Raw genomic sequence first — 13,780 nt, 5'->3', positions numbered from 1 at the left:
TTTGATCAGCAGCCCTTGAATGCTGTTTTTTTTTTTTTGGTGCATTCTTTGTTTGACATTACCACAGCTGACATAATTTAAAAAAGAAAAAAGAAACCTAGAAATACTACTTACTCCAATGCTAGATGCTGTAGTTTGAGCAAGCTTTGCAGCAAGTAATTTTTCATATGTATATATTTGTAATGTGGTTCCAAGATACCGTTAACTTTGCCATTTATCTTTGTGAGAGTTGTTCTCTCTAAAGCGTGTCAATTATGATTTACTTAGAAAAGGAATGAGCACTTTCCTATGTTTTCCTATGTTGTGACTTAAAGTATATATATGTATTTCAAATGAAAGTACTTGTTCATGTGGAAATTCCACATCTTGTTCTTTGGCAGTTGATTTAATGCCGTGTCTTCTGTGCATGCTCTAATGATCTGATGTAGTCTTGGTAACAAATTAAAAAAATATGGCTAACACAAGTTCCCTGCCCTGTGTATATGAGCAGATTGCTCAGTAATGAAGTAAAAAATGTGTAGCTAAATTATTCATGCCAACAGAGCAAAGAACTAATGTACATTTTTATCATTATTTTGAATGTATTTTAATTTTGCTTTCATCTATCAAGCTATAGGCCTATACTTACAGTATCATCACAGTGATAAATTGTGAAACAAATAATCCCTGTATTACTAAATTCATGTACTGTCTTATGTGGTACTGTGAAGTTAATCCTATCCTGCTCCTGCTGAAATCAGTGAGGCATCTCCCATTGGCTTCAGTGGGAGCAAAAGGAAGTCTAAGTGTCCGTAGTATTCGATTGTGCAGGGCCTTACATGAGGACACAAAGGGGAACGGGCAGTGGCACAGAGGACCTTTCTTTTGTGTACCTGTGTGTGGACCTAGCACAATACCTGTTCCTGAATTTAGGGTCTAAGTTCTGCTCCCAGTCACTTCCTGCTACAGCACTAGCCACTTCAGAGGAAACAGGTAAGGCAGAGCTATGGCCCTGATCCTCCCACATGCTGGGAAGTCCAAGCTGAACTCTTTGAAAGGTTGTTGCTACAACTGCCATCTCCCTATTCTCTTTGGCAGTACAGCTCCAGGAGCCCGCCAATGGGAGCTGTGGGACAGGGTGCTGGCCACGGCTTCCTGCAGCTCCAATTGGCGGGAATGGCGAACCGCAGCCACTGGGAGCTGTGGGCAGCCGTGCCCGGGGATGGTCAATGTAAACAAACTGCCTCGCAGCCTGTCAGCGGATTACCGTGAAGGGCCGCAGGTTGCCCACCACTGATCTAGTCTGATCATATTGCAGGCCACAGAACCTTGCCCACCCACTCCTATAATAGACCCAAAACCTCTGGCTTAGTTACTGAAGTCCTCAGATCATGACTGAAAGACTTCCAGTTACAGAGAATCCACTATTTACACTAATTTAAACCTGTAAGTGACCCGTGCTCCATGCTGCAAAGGAAGACAACCCCTCCCAGAGTCTTTGCCAATCTGACCTGGAGGATAATTCTTCCCTGACCTCAAATATGACAGTCAGTTGGACCCTCAGCATTTTGGCAAGACCCAACAGCCAAATACCTGGGAAAGAATTCTCTGTAGTAACTCAGAGACCTCCCCATCTAGCATCCCATCACTGTTGGGGATATTTGCTGCTATCAGTCGCAGATTGGCAACATGTGATTGTAGGCAGTTTCATCATACTATCCCCTCCATAAACTTATCAAGCTCAGTCTTGAAACCAGTTAGGTTTTTTGTCCCCATGGCTCCCCTTGGAAGGCTGTTCCGGAACTTCATTCTTCTGATAGTTAGAAACCTTTGTCTAATTTCAAGCCTAAATTTGCTGATGGCCAGTTTATATCCACTTGTTCTTCTGTCAACATTGGTGCTTAACTTAAATATCTCCTTTTACTCCCTGGTATTTATCTCACTGATGTGTTTATGGAGAGCAACCATATCTCCCTGCAGCCTTTGTTTGGTTAGGCTAAACAAGCCAAGCTCTTTGAGTCTCCTCTCATTAGGTCAGTTTTCCATTCCTCTGATCCTCCTAGTAGTCCTTCTCTGCAGCTGTTCTAGTTTGAATTAATCAACATGAACCAAATGTTTCCTCAAAATCATAACAGCTAGAGACTTACTTTTTTGTTTTTTAATGTAAGCTGAGATTCTTGAGAACATGATAGTAGGTTCAGAGAGGAGCTGGTATGTTGGCTGGGCATGCATCAGCTGTTTCTGATCCCTGTGCTATATAATCATTCAGTGAAAGAAATCAGTAACCGTGCGGAAATCCACAGATAAATATTGGCTGAAAAATGGTAGTACTCTGCTACTGGGGGGGGGGAGGTCTGGATAAGGGGCAGGGGATCCTGGGGGGGCAGTCATGGGACAGGGAGCAGGGAGCAGTTGGATGGAGTGGAGGTTCTGTGTGGGGGGGTGGACAGGGGATAGGGAGCAGTTGGATAGGTGTGGGAGTCCCAGGGGGCCTGTCAGGGGTCGGGGGTGTGAATAGGGGTGGGAGCAGTTAGGGGACGGGGAACGGGGTGTTCGATAGGCAGGGAGTACCAGGGGACCTGTCAGGGGGCGGGGGTGTGGGTCGTAGCAGTCTGGGGACAGGGAACAGGGGTGTTGGATAGGGGGTGAGGTCCTGGGGGTGCGGTTTGGGGCGTGGGGTCCTGGTGGGTGGTGGTCAGGGGACAAGGAGCAGGGGGGTTGGATGGATCAGGGGTTCTGAGGGGGACAGTCAGGGGGCAGGAAGTGGGAGGGGGCAGATAGGGGGTGGGGGCCAGGCTGTTTGGGGAGACACAGCCTTCCCTACCTGGCTCTCTATACAGTTTCACACCCCGATATGGCCCTCAGCCCAGAAAGTTTGCCCACTCCTGACATAACTCCTCACTGGAGGAGCGCCACAAGGTGCTCCCAACTCTTCAGGGTGAATCAGAATAGCACTCTGCCCAACCATGAATAAGTAAGAATGCCATTCTGACTTTATTACCCTCCTGAGCGTCAGCCACACAGACTTTAGAGTGAAAGAAAACTTTTGCCTACATTTAGTAAGAGCAAATGTTGTCCCAATCCTGTGTCATCTAGTGTCTAAGCCCAACTGGGGTTGACATTCAGCTGATCTAATATGTCACATTATGCCTAAATATTGGAGGACATCAAGTATTTTTCACCTGATTTTAGCTGTGCTTGTTATCTCATAATTTAAACATTTCTCTATGAATCGGTATCAGTCATCTGATGTTTTATACAACGTACATACATAGATTTCATAAAAACAAGGTAAGTGCATTGGAAGCCCCATCACTTGGGGCATCTACGGTTACTTTGGATAGTATGCTTTAGGGAACAGTCCTCTATTGCATAGGAAAATTGCATACCTTATCTAATGGGACTTTTTTATCTCTTACTTCTGTGTTACTATGAAGACTAAACAATTTCTGTTGGTTTTCCATTGGTCATTACAAAGATGATGCCAGACATATTGCCCATTTTTTATGTGTGAAATACGATACGCACAATAACCCGTTTTTCAAATGCGTTAGTATAGTAAGTGGAGGGCACCGGGGCTATTTTGTGTGAGCATAATGGAACAAACAGAATTGCACAGAGCCTTTTGTAACGGACTGATTCCCAGGGGATACCCTCTGTCTTCCCCCTCCCCATTCCCACCTCCCACATGCCCTTCACGATTTGGGAGCGTATTATTTTGAATAGCAGCAGTAACAAGAGCATTTGGAAAGCTTGTGAATGGAATATTGAGAATACAGCAATAGAAGGTCCTATATATTTTGGTAATTCTGAAATCTGTAAAACTTAAAAAGATACACAGAATATCTTTACCGTTTTTCTGTGTTTTTCCTCACCATCCATCATAATTAACTATCTGGAAACTCGAAACTGAAGTTACTTTCCTTACTAATTTCTCATTTATGTTTAAAATATTTCCCTCCCTTTGCAGCACTGTAGTTACAACTTCTCATTAATAATATTTTCTACTTATAAATCACTTATCAAAGGATCTCAAAGCACTTCACAGACACTAATGAATTAAGCCTTATAATAATCTATCAGTTAATGTAATTGTTATTAACAGGTAATATTATTGCCTCTGTCTCACAGGCAGAGTGATCCTTGCCCAACGATTCAACCATATTTCTTCCAGTGCTAGGCTGTTGTCATTTTTTTTCATTAGAATAGAAGCACTGAAATATTTGTTTGGAAAAAAAATATAGAATTACAGACATGTTACAAGACAGTATAAGAATTAAAAAAAGAGGTCAAATTGTGGGCATACCAATCTCGGCGGAGTCTTTTTAAGAATTTTTCTTATGCCACATGGAACACAGTTATTATCATTAACATCATCTGTTACATATGCTGGATTTCATGTACATCATATTTATTTATAGCATAGACCAAAGAACCGAATATTCTCATCTTTGAAAAGTTTCTTTCTTTTAACTGTGCATGTTGTGTGCAGCGAAGTCTCTATATTAACCTCCTTGCTTTAACAATGTTCTGCATTTCCAGAGCTAAATTTTCAGCATGCTGCATATCTCAATTTAGACACAAGACTCCCACATATAGAAGAGAGATTCATATAGTTAAATTCCCTAGCTAAAAGCATACTACCCATGGAATGTAAAATGCCCTACCATTCTTCTGCAATTGTGGCTGGCAAATGGCATAGAGACCCTATTTGGCAAACAATATCAGTATCCTTTTAAGAATAAATACTTAGCAATTGTATAACATTTTTTGAGTCCAGTACTGCTCGGATACTCAGGGTTAACCTGAAGTAACTCCACAGAAAGCAGTTGAGTCACTCCAGATTTATTGTAATTGAAAGTTCAGTTTGACTGTACATATTTAAAGCACTTAAGAAATATTTATAAAAATCTTCACAATGCCGTTTGGGGGTAGGTGAACAAACCCTTTCAAAATCCATTTGGAGCTGTGCTTGCTGGAGAGTTTGGTTCCACCTATGTTGGAATAAACTTTATTTGCTGAAGAGATCCCAAAATCCTGTGTGCCAGACAGTTGCAGAGCATCTTAGAAGAGAGAAGGGGAACATGAGAAAACTAGTGCCCCATTTTTCATACTTTGTTCTTTTCTATCATGAATCTGTCTTTCCCCACCACTGGAGCTACGCAGCCTGCAGGAATTTCTGCAGGTCTATAACAACAACAATAAACTCGGCTATTATATAGTCACACTACTGTATGTGGTTCCGAGAAGGAGAGAACCCAGCCAGCCCATGGGGTATGTAATTCTCTTTCTTTCATTTTTTAAAGTGACCTTGTATAGGCAGTTAAGGACTCCTCATCCCACATACTGGAGTGCACTTGGGGTTCCCTCCTGATTTCCAGGTGCTTTTTTTTTGTGGGAGGTAGGTTTTGTCTGGTCTAATGGGCCAGGGATTACCAAATTCTAAACGCTCTATGCAAATTGCTTAACCTCTCCAGCACAGCTTTCTCTGTGCTTAATTTACAGGAGTATTGTGAGGATTAGCCAGATAAGTGATGTAACACTTTGCAAACTTTAAGTGCTACAAGTATTTGTTTATTTCCCGCTTCCATGCTAACAGTAATTGAGCAGTAAGCCGAGATGTCTTTGAGTCATATGGCTGTTTTTAAAATTCCCCTGCCAAATGAAGGAATGAACTCATCACCCCTATATTAGGACATGGGGCAGTGCACTGAGCTATCGATTCATTTCCCATTATCATTCTTCAACAGTCAGATTGGATAGGGGGTGAGGTCCCGGGGGGGCAGTCAGGGGACAAGGAACAGGGGTGGTTGGATGGGTCAGGGGTTCTGAGGGGGGAGTCAGGGGGCGGATAAGGGGCAGGGGCCAGGTTGTTTGGGGAGGCACAGCCTTCCCTACCCCGCCCTCCATACAGTTTTGCACCCCGATGTGGCCCTCAGGCCAAAAAGTTTGCCCACCCCTGTTCTAGACCTTTAATCATTTTTGTTGCTCTTCTCTGGACTATGTCCAGTTATTCCACATCTTTCCTGAAATGTGCTCAGAACTGGACACAATACTTCAGTTGAGGCCTAACTAGCATGGAGTGCAGTGGAAGAATTGCTTCTCATGTCTTGCTTAGAAAACTCCTGCTAATACATCCCAGAATGATATTTGCTTTTGTTGCAACAGTGTTACACTGTTGACTCATATTTAGGTTGTGATCCACTATGACCCCCAGATCTCTTTGCACAGTACTCCTTCCTAGGCAGTCGCTTCCCATTTTGTATGTGTGCAGCTGATTGTTCCTTCCTAAGGACAAATGCAAAGTATTCCACTTATAGAACTTCATCCTATTTACTTCAGATCATTTCTCTAGTTTGTCCAGATTATTTTGAATTTTAATCCTATCCTCCAAAGTACTTGCAACCCATCCCATCTTGGTATAGTCCACAAACTTTATAGGTGTATTCTCTATTCCATTATCTAAATCATTGATGAAGATATTGAACAGAACTGGACCCAGAACTGATCCCTGCGGGACCCCACTTGATATGTCCTTGCAGCTTGACTCTGAACCACTGATAGCTACTCTCTGGGAACAGAGATGCTGGATGTGATAAAGTTGTGGATATAATTGAGGTGTGTGGGGGGGAGGGGTGTACATCCTAAAAGGATGGTCACAACCTCTTCAACACATGGAGATGAAAAAATCAGTTCAGCAGCAGCAACAGGACCCCATAAGAAGGTGAGATGGTACAACAGAAACAAAGCATAGCAACATTCAGTAAACTGTTAACCAGGAGCAGGTCTGGCCTTACATGAGGCGAACTGAGGACCCAGAGTGTAGAAAATTGTGTCTGGTGCTGGTGCATATGTATTGTCTCTGCTCTAGATGCACAGACATGGTGGAGTGCTGTGCTGGAGGAAGAAGGGCACATGAGACATGACAGGCAGGCAGGAGAAAAGGTGAGAGGGAATAACAAAGCAGCAGGAGCTGCAGGGAGAGAGGAGGAGGAGCCTCTTATGTACCTCTCTAGCACCTGCAGGAGCCTGGACTGATTAACACCAGCTTCTCAGGGAGGTTCCTGTTTCCTGTTGCTTCCCTAAACCCACTTGAGAAGAACAAGCAGTCAACTGAAGTAGAAGGAGCCAGTTAGGCCCTTAAGACACTATATCTTCCCTCACTCAGACCCTGCTACCAGCCTGCTTATTTGCCCCCTTCAACTGAGTGTTGAGAGCCACTATACCTGGCACAGAACAGCAGTCATGAGTGAAAGAAGAAAATGCTCGTCTGGGGCAGCATTCAGGAAAAGAAAGAAAGCAAAGGAAGCTTTTCTATCTAAGCAGGAAGGAGCTCTCCTGAGATACATAGACACAAATGTTCATGGTGAGCCTTCCGGCCCCAGTGAGGATGTGCATGGTGAGGAGATGCCTGATCTTCCAGTTAGTCAGAGTGCAGGTGACCTGGCAGCTACTGCAGCATCCATGTCTCCATCTCAAATGGATGTAACCATGCACATTCCTGAAGAAAAGTGTAGATCAGAGAAGAGTGTGGTGGAGGCGCAAGAAACAGCTGCTGCTGAGTTTAGTTCCTTAAGTCTAGATGATCCAGGACTGTGGACCCACTTGAGCAGTAGCCTGAGGGACTTCCTTGTACCGCATGGACCACAGCAAGTGAAAAACTTCATGTTCCCCAAAGACAAAGAAAATAGAAGTGTCCATCCAACACATTACTGGCATAAAATCCCCAATGATGACAAAGTGGACAGGCCACGGTTTATGTACTCAGAAACCCAGAATGCTGCATACTGTTTTTGTTACAAATTCTTCCAGTCTCATGTTCCAGCCACACTGGAACTACACACTACAGGAACAAAGGACTGGAAAAATCTGGCTAGAAATCTGGCATGCCATGAGAAGGCAGCAAATCACCAGAGAGCATTCCATAGGTGGAAAGAGCTTAAGATGCGACTAAGGTTAAAGGCCCCCATAGATGATCAGCATCAAGAGAAGATTGCATCAGAGTCTCTTTACTGGCAAAATGTTCCGAAAAGGCTCATTGCCATTGTCAGAATGCTTGCTACCCAAAACCTAGCGCTCCATGGCACTTCAGATCAGCTGTATGTGCCAAACAATGGAAACTTCCTTAAAATTGTGGAGCTGATGGCTGAGTTTGATGCTGTACTCCAGGAACATCTAAGAAGAGTCACCACCCAAGAAATGTACACACACCAGTACCTTGGAAAAACAATTCAAAATGAGATCATACAGTTACTGGCAACAAACATCAAACAGAAGATTGTGGCAGATCTGAAGTTAGCAAGATATTACTCTGTTATTCTGGACTGCACACCTGACATCAGCCATACGGAACAAATGACTTTCACGGTGCGTTTTGTCACAACAACAGAACCTAGTGAAACATCCCTGTAATGATGAGTATCAGAGAGCATTTTCTAGAATTTATTGACATTGATGATACTACAGGAGCTGGTATGACAAATGTGCTTCTTAAAAAGCTGGAATATATGGGAATTGCGATAGCTTACATGAGAGGTCAGGGCTACGATAATGGTGGCAACATGAGAGGAAAGAACAGAGGAGTGCAGACACAGATCTGAGAGTTAAATCCTCGAGCTTTTTTGGTCCATGCAGTTCTCATTCATTGAACTTGGTGGTCAATGATGCAGCATCAGCTTCTAGTGAGGCTGCTGAATTTTTTAATGTAATTCAAACCATCTATCTATATTTCTCTGCATCAACTCATCGATGGCAAATTTTGAAGCAACATCTGGGAACATCCTATCTGACACTGAAACCACTGAGTGCCACCCGATGGGAAAGTCGAGTGGAGGCGATAAAGCCTATCAAAGACCAAATTGGGAAGACAGATGATGCCATAGTTGCCATTATGGAGGATAATGCTCAGACAGGAACTATTCATGGGAGAACAGTGGCGGAGGGAAATGGAGTCACCAAAAACATACATAACTTCAAATTTCTGTGTGGCTTAGTGTTGTGGCATGACAGACTGTTTGAAATAAATGTTGTAAGCAAGAGACTCCAAGGTGTCGACCTTGATATATCTGGAGCAATGGAACAACTGGACAAAGCAAAAGTCATACCTATAGTCTTACCGGTCAGCTGAGGGATTTCAAAACGTTCTGAAGAGTGCACAGAAGTTGGCAGAGGAACTTCACACTGAAGCTATTTTCCCACCCATTCAAGAATACAAGAGTCACCAAAGAAGATGACATTTTGATTGCGAGGCATGGGATAATCCCATAAGAGACCCCAAACAGCAATTCAAAGTTGAATTCTTTAACCAGGTGCTAGATTGTGCAATACAGTCAGCTGAACGTTTCATGCAGCTCAAGGAACACAGCAGTATATTTGGGATGTTGTAGGATATTCCAAAACTCCTCACTATATCTGAAGAAGACCTACACCAGCAATGCAGGGCACTAGAGACAGTGTTGACACATGATGACATGTGCGATATTGATGCGAGTGATTTAGGTGATGAACTGAAAGCCCTTTCAAGATACATTTCAGCAGGATCAACTCCAAAGGCTGTTCTGGAATATATGTGCACAAATAAGATGACCACCCTCTTTCCGAATGCTTTTGTTGCTCTGCGCATACTTCTCATACTTCCTGTAACCGTTGCCAGTGGAAAGCACAGCTTCTCCAAGCTGAAGGTAATAAAAACACATCTACGCTCCACAATGACACAGGAGAGGCTGGTCGGCCTTGCAACCATCTCAACAGAGCATGAGCTGGCCCAGACTGTGGACCTTCAGGAAGCAGTTCAAATCTTTGTAACCAAGAAGGCATGGAAGCACCACTTTGATTATACAAACAGATAAAAATGCCAGTGTTTACACAGACAAGAAAAGTTACATTTGCTGTTCAGGCGTTTGAAAGTTAAGTGTTACATAAAAGTTTTGAACAAGGCGTTTTAAGTTGTTAGTTCTCCTTTATTGGGGTAGGTAGCAGAGCAGTACCATGAGAGGAGCAGAACAGGAAGAAGGCAGAATTGAGACCTTTCAAAGTTTTAGCCCAAGCAAGGGCGCATGGGGGCGTCATTTGAGCTCCCCGCCTCAGGTGCCAAAATGTTGTGGGCTGGCACTGACAAGGAGAGAATCTTTATAATCATAAATTGCAATAAGGTAGCATAAGCCAAAAGAGTACAAACCAACATTTTACCATCCTGGAGATCAACCCTGTCTTCAGATCTTGCCTTTCAGTCATTCTTTCTCCTCTGTATGTCCCAGAAGCCAAATGGAATTTCATTCCCTGGAGCACATATGCAAAGGGAGGCAGGGTGGGAGGGGAAAGTGAAGCTGGACTTAACCCCTTGTTTACTGGGGACCAACTAGTTTACAGGCTTCTTACACTGCAATTTTAGTAACAAAAGGAGGGTAGATGTCAACCTCACCATCTCCTAAATATTATCATTTCCTCTAGTTGCTTCTCTCAGCTTCTCTCTAGCTAACATCATCTGTGTCTTATCCAGACTGGGTTTCAGCCAACTATCCCTCATCCAAAACAACTATCCCTCATCCCACTCCAGTCATGGCCAGACATGAGGAAACCTAAGTGTCTGCACCATCAAGACCTGATGTACCAGAGCTTAGTTTCATCAGCATACTATAGGCATTGCAACCATAATGGTTTCACTTTTTGCCTGGCAGCATCTCGTACACATTGAGCAGGAGGAGTGACAGGGTAGAACATTGCAGCTCCCCTGATATTTTGCTTGACTCTTCTTACCATTGAAAAGAACAAAACTATTCAAGTATGATTGTTTCTGTCTCTGCCAGGATTGACAGACTCCAGAAGTCAGGGGATGAAGATGTCCACATATATACTTATGTTCTTGTGGCTAGTCAGGATCAGGTCATCCAGGGGCTCCAGATTCTGCTCAATATAGTTGGCAGGGTGTTGAGGTCTGGCAGCTCTGATTGGGCTGTGTCCTGAGTTGGTTACAAAGAACTTCCTTTTGGATGCCAGTTTATATAGTGAAACTTGTCATGCTTAACTATACCTTAACCAATTACTTTACTAAAGTATTATAAAATAATTATTTGACCAATCCTAACATATAGTGAAACAATTCTTTAACCAATCATACCCCACCTTAGTTGATTTAAATCTTGGAGAATTAATTATGCAACAGACAGAAACAATCAAAGAAACAGACAGAAACCATACAGATAAACAATAGAGAAGTAGGGACCATAAAGGTAAAACAATAAAGAAGTATAGATTTCACAATCACAATTGATAAGTGATTTCTTGCCAGACAGAATGCTATCAAACAAAGTTTTCTTGAAACATCTTAAGATTTCTTTATCTGGTGATGGTGGGTACTATTAGGACAGGAGCAACTTCTTAACTGCCCTACATTATATTAATTTGATTAATTTAGAGGGAATGTGAGGATGTGATATTCTGCTTCTTGGCTTATGGCTGCTTGGCTGATGTCCTAATGTGGCTGCAGAAAAATGCCTCGGACCTTACAAAGTTGCCTTACCAAACAGCCTAGTAATCTTTATTTTATTTTTTTAAAAGGCAAGCAGCTCTAGCAATTGTCATTGGAGAAAGAAAAGGAGTACTTGTGGCACCTTAGAGACTAACCAATTTATTTGAGAATAAGCTTTCGTGAGCTACAGCTCACTTCATCGGATACATACTGTGGAAACTGCAGAAGACATTATATACATGGTCTCTGTGTATATAATGTCTTCTGCAGTTTCCACAGTATGCATCCGATGAAGTGAGCTGTAGCTCACGAAAGCTTATGCTCAAATAAATTGGTTAGTCTCTAAGGTGCCACAAGTACTCCTTTTCTTTTTACTGTAACAAGAGTGATCAGGTAAGGTGAGCTATTACCAGCAGGAGAGCGGGAGGTGGGAGGGGGGACCTTTTGTAGTGATAATCAAGGTGGGCCATTTCCAGCAGTTGACTAGACCGTGTGAGGAACAGTGGGGGAGACAGGCCAGTCCTTGCTTACAGACAGCCCCCCAACCTGAAGCAAATACTCACCAGCAACCACACAACAAAAACACTAACTCAGGAACCTATCCTTGCAACAAAGCCTGTTGCCAACTGTGTCCTCATATCTATTCAGGGGACACCATCATAGGGCCTAATCACATCAGCCACACTATCAGAGACTTGTTCACCTGCACATCTACCAATGTGATAATGCCATCATGTGCCAGCAATGCCCCTCTGCCATGTACATTGGCCAAACTGGACAGTCTCTATGTAAAAGAATAAATGGACACAAATCAGATGTCAAGAATTATAACATTCAAAATCCAGTCGGAGAACACTTCAGTCTATTTGGTCACTTGATTACAAACCTAAAAGTGGCAATTCTTCAACAAAAAAACTTCAAAACCAGACTCCAATGAGAGACTGCTGAATTGGAATTAATTTGCAAACTGGATACAATTAACTTCGGCTTGAATAAAGACTGGGAGTGGATGTGTCATTACACAAAGTAAAACTATTTCCCCATGTTTATTCCCCCCCCCCTCACTGTTCCTCACACATTCTTGTCAACTGCTGGAAATGGCCCACCTTGATTATCACTACAATAGGTTCCCCCGCTCTCCTCTGCTGGTAATAGCTCACCTTACCTGATCACTCTTGTTACAGTGTGTATGGTAGCACTCATTGTTTCATGTTCTCTGTGTATATAAATCTCCCCACTGTATTTTCCACTGCATGCATCCGATGAAGTGAGCTGTAGCTCACGAAAGCTTATGCTCAACTAAATTTGTTAGTCTCTATGGTGCCACAAGTCCTCCTTTTCTTTTGCGGATACAGACTAACATGGCTGCTCCTCTGAAACCTGTCATTGGAGCGAGGACAAGTGTCAAGAGATGCCTTCTTGAGCGTATGTCTGATTATCAGCACCTCTTAAAGGAGTGACAACTTCCCCTCTGAGAAGGAAGCATTGATGGTGTCTTATGCTAACACATCTGGTTTCCTTATTAGTCACCTTACCAGTTAAGGACAATTCTGGATTGTAGGTTGTAGTCTAAAGTTCTCAGAACATATCCATAAACTTAGTGAGTGGCCAAAACTCAAATATAGAAGAAATTATATTTGTTTCTTTCAGGCATCAATCTAGCTACCACTGTCGTCTGCATCCAAGCTATCCTGTAGGCAAAGCAGTTGGGAAAACTCCATGCCATGAGAAAAACTTAACTTAGTATCTGAGAAAAGACCATGTGGAAAAGTTCTGTTGTTTGGGACTTTACAGATGTTGAGGTGGAGGAAATAGCCTCTTTGCCGCTATCATAGCCACAGCCTAATAATTTTTAAAAAATGAACTGTCTTTATGGCACACACATTTTAATTTAAAGCACAATTTCTGCCAGCAGCACCTTAATCTCCCTCCTTCTGTGGATCTGTGAGAGATAACATCTGTGTACTGAGGTGATCTAGGAGGAAAATGCAATGCCAGGAGTATTTCAGGGCCACCATTTTAATAGTGAACATATAAGATGTTAGAGAATTGTATAGTCATTCTTTCTCAGATACTTGGAACCCATCCTCTTTCACTAATCCATAAGGTGGACCATTAAAATTGCTCCTGTACTCTTAACAGGAGCAAAGGTGAGCCTTGACTCAAAGAGAAGGAAATAATGGTCTCTCCATGACGCATGAGAACTTCATTCCCTCTGTTCCTTCTAATCCCAGTCCAAAACAAGATCTACAGTGTGAACAGGTTCATACATACAACCAGAAACCTTCCTGAGAGGGTCCATACAGAAGAAGGCACAATGAAGAACTGTTAAAA

General features: G+C 42.8%; 1 protein-coding gene across 4 annotated transcripts in view; it reads left to right on the top strand.

The window, feature by feature from the left end:
- SACS (sacsin molecular chaperone) overlaps nt 1–13,780 on the top strand; it is a 264,410-nt gene that overhangs the window by 129,893 nt on the left and 120,737 nt on the right. The gene's annotated exons all lie outside the window — the stretch shown is intronic.

The sequence above is a fragment of the Caretta caretta genome, chromosome 1, assembly GCF_965140235.1.
Source record: "Caretta caretta isolate rCarCar2 chromosome 1, rCarCar1.hap1, whole genome shotgun sequence".
Classification (NCBI taxonomy): Eukaryota; Metazoa; Chordata; order Testudines; family Cheloniidae; genus Caretta; species Caretta caretta.
The sequence above is the reverse complement of the archived record's forward strand: the minus strand, read 5'-3'. Positions and strand labels throughout refer to the sequence as shown.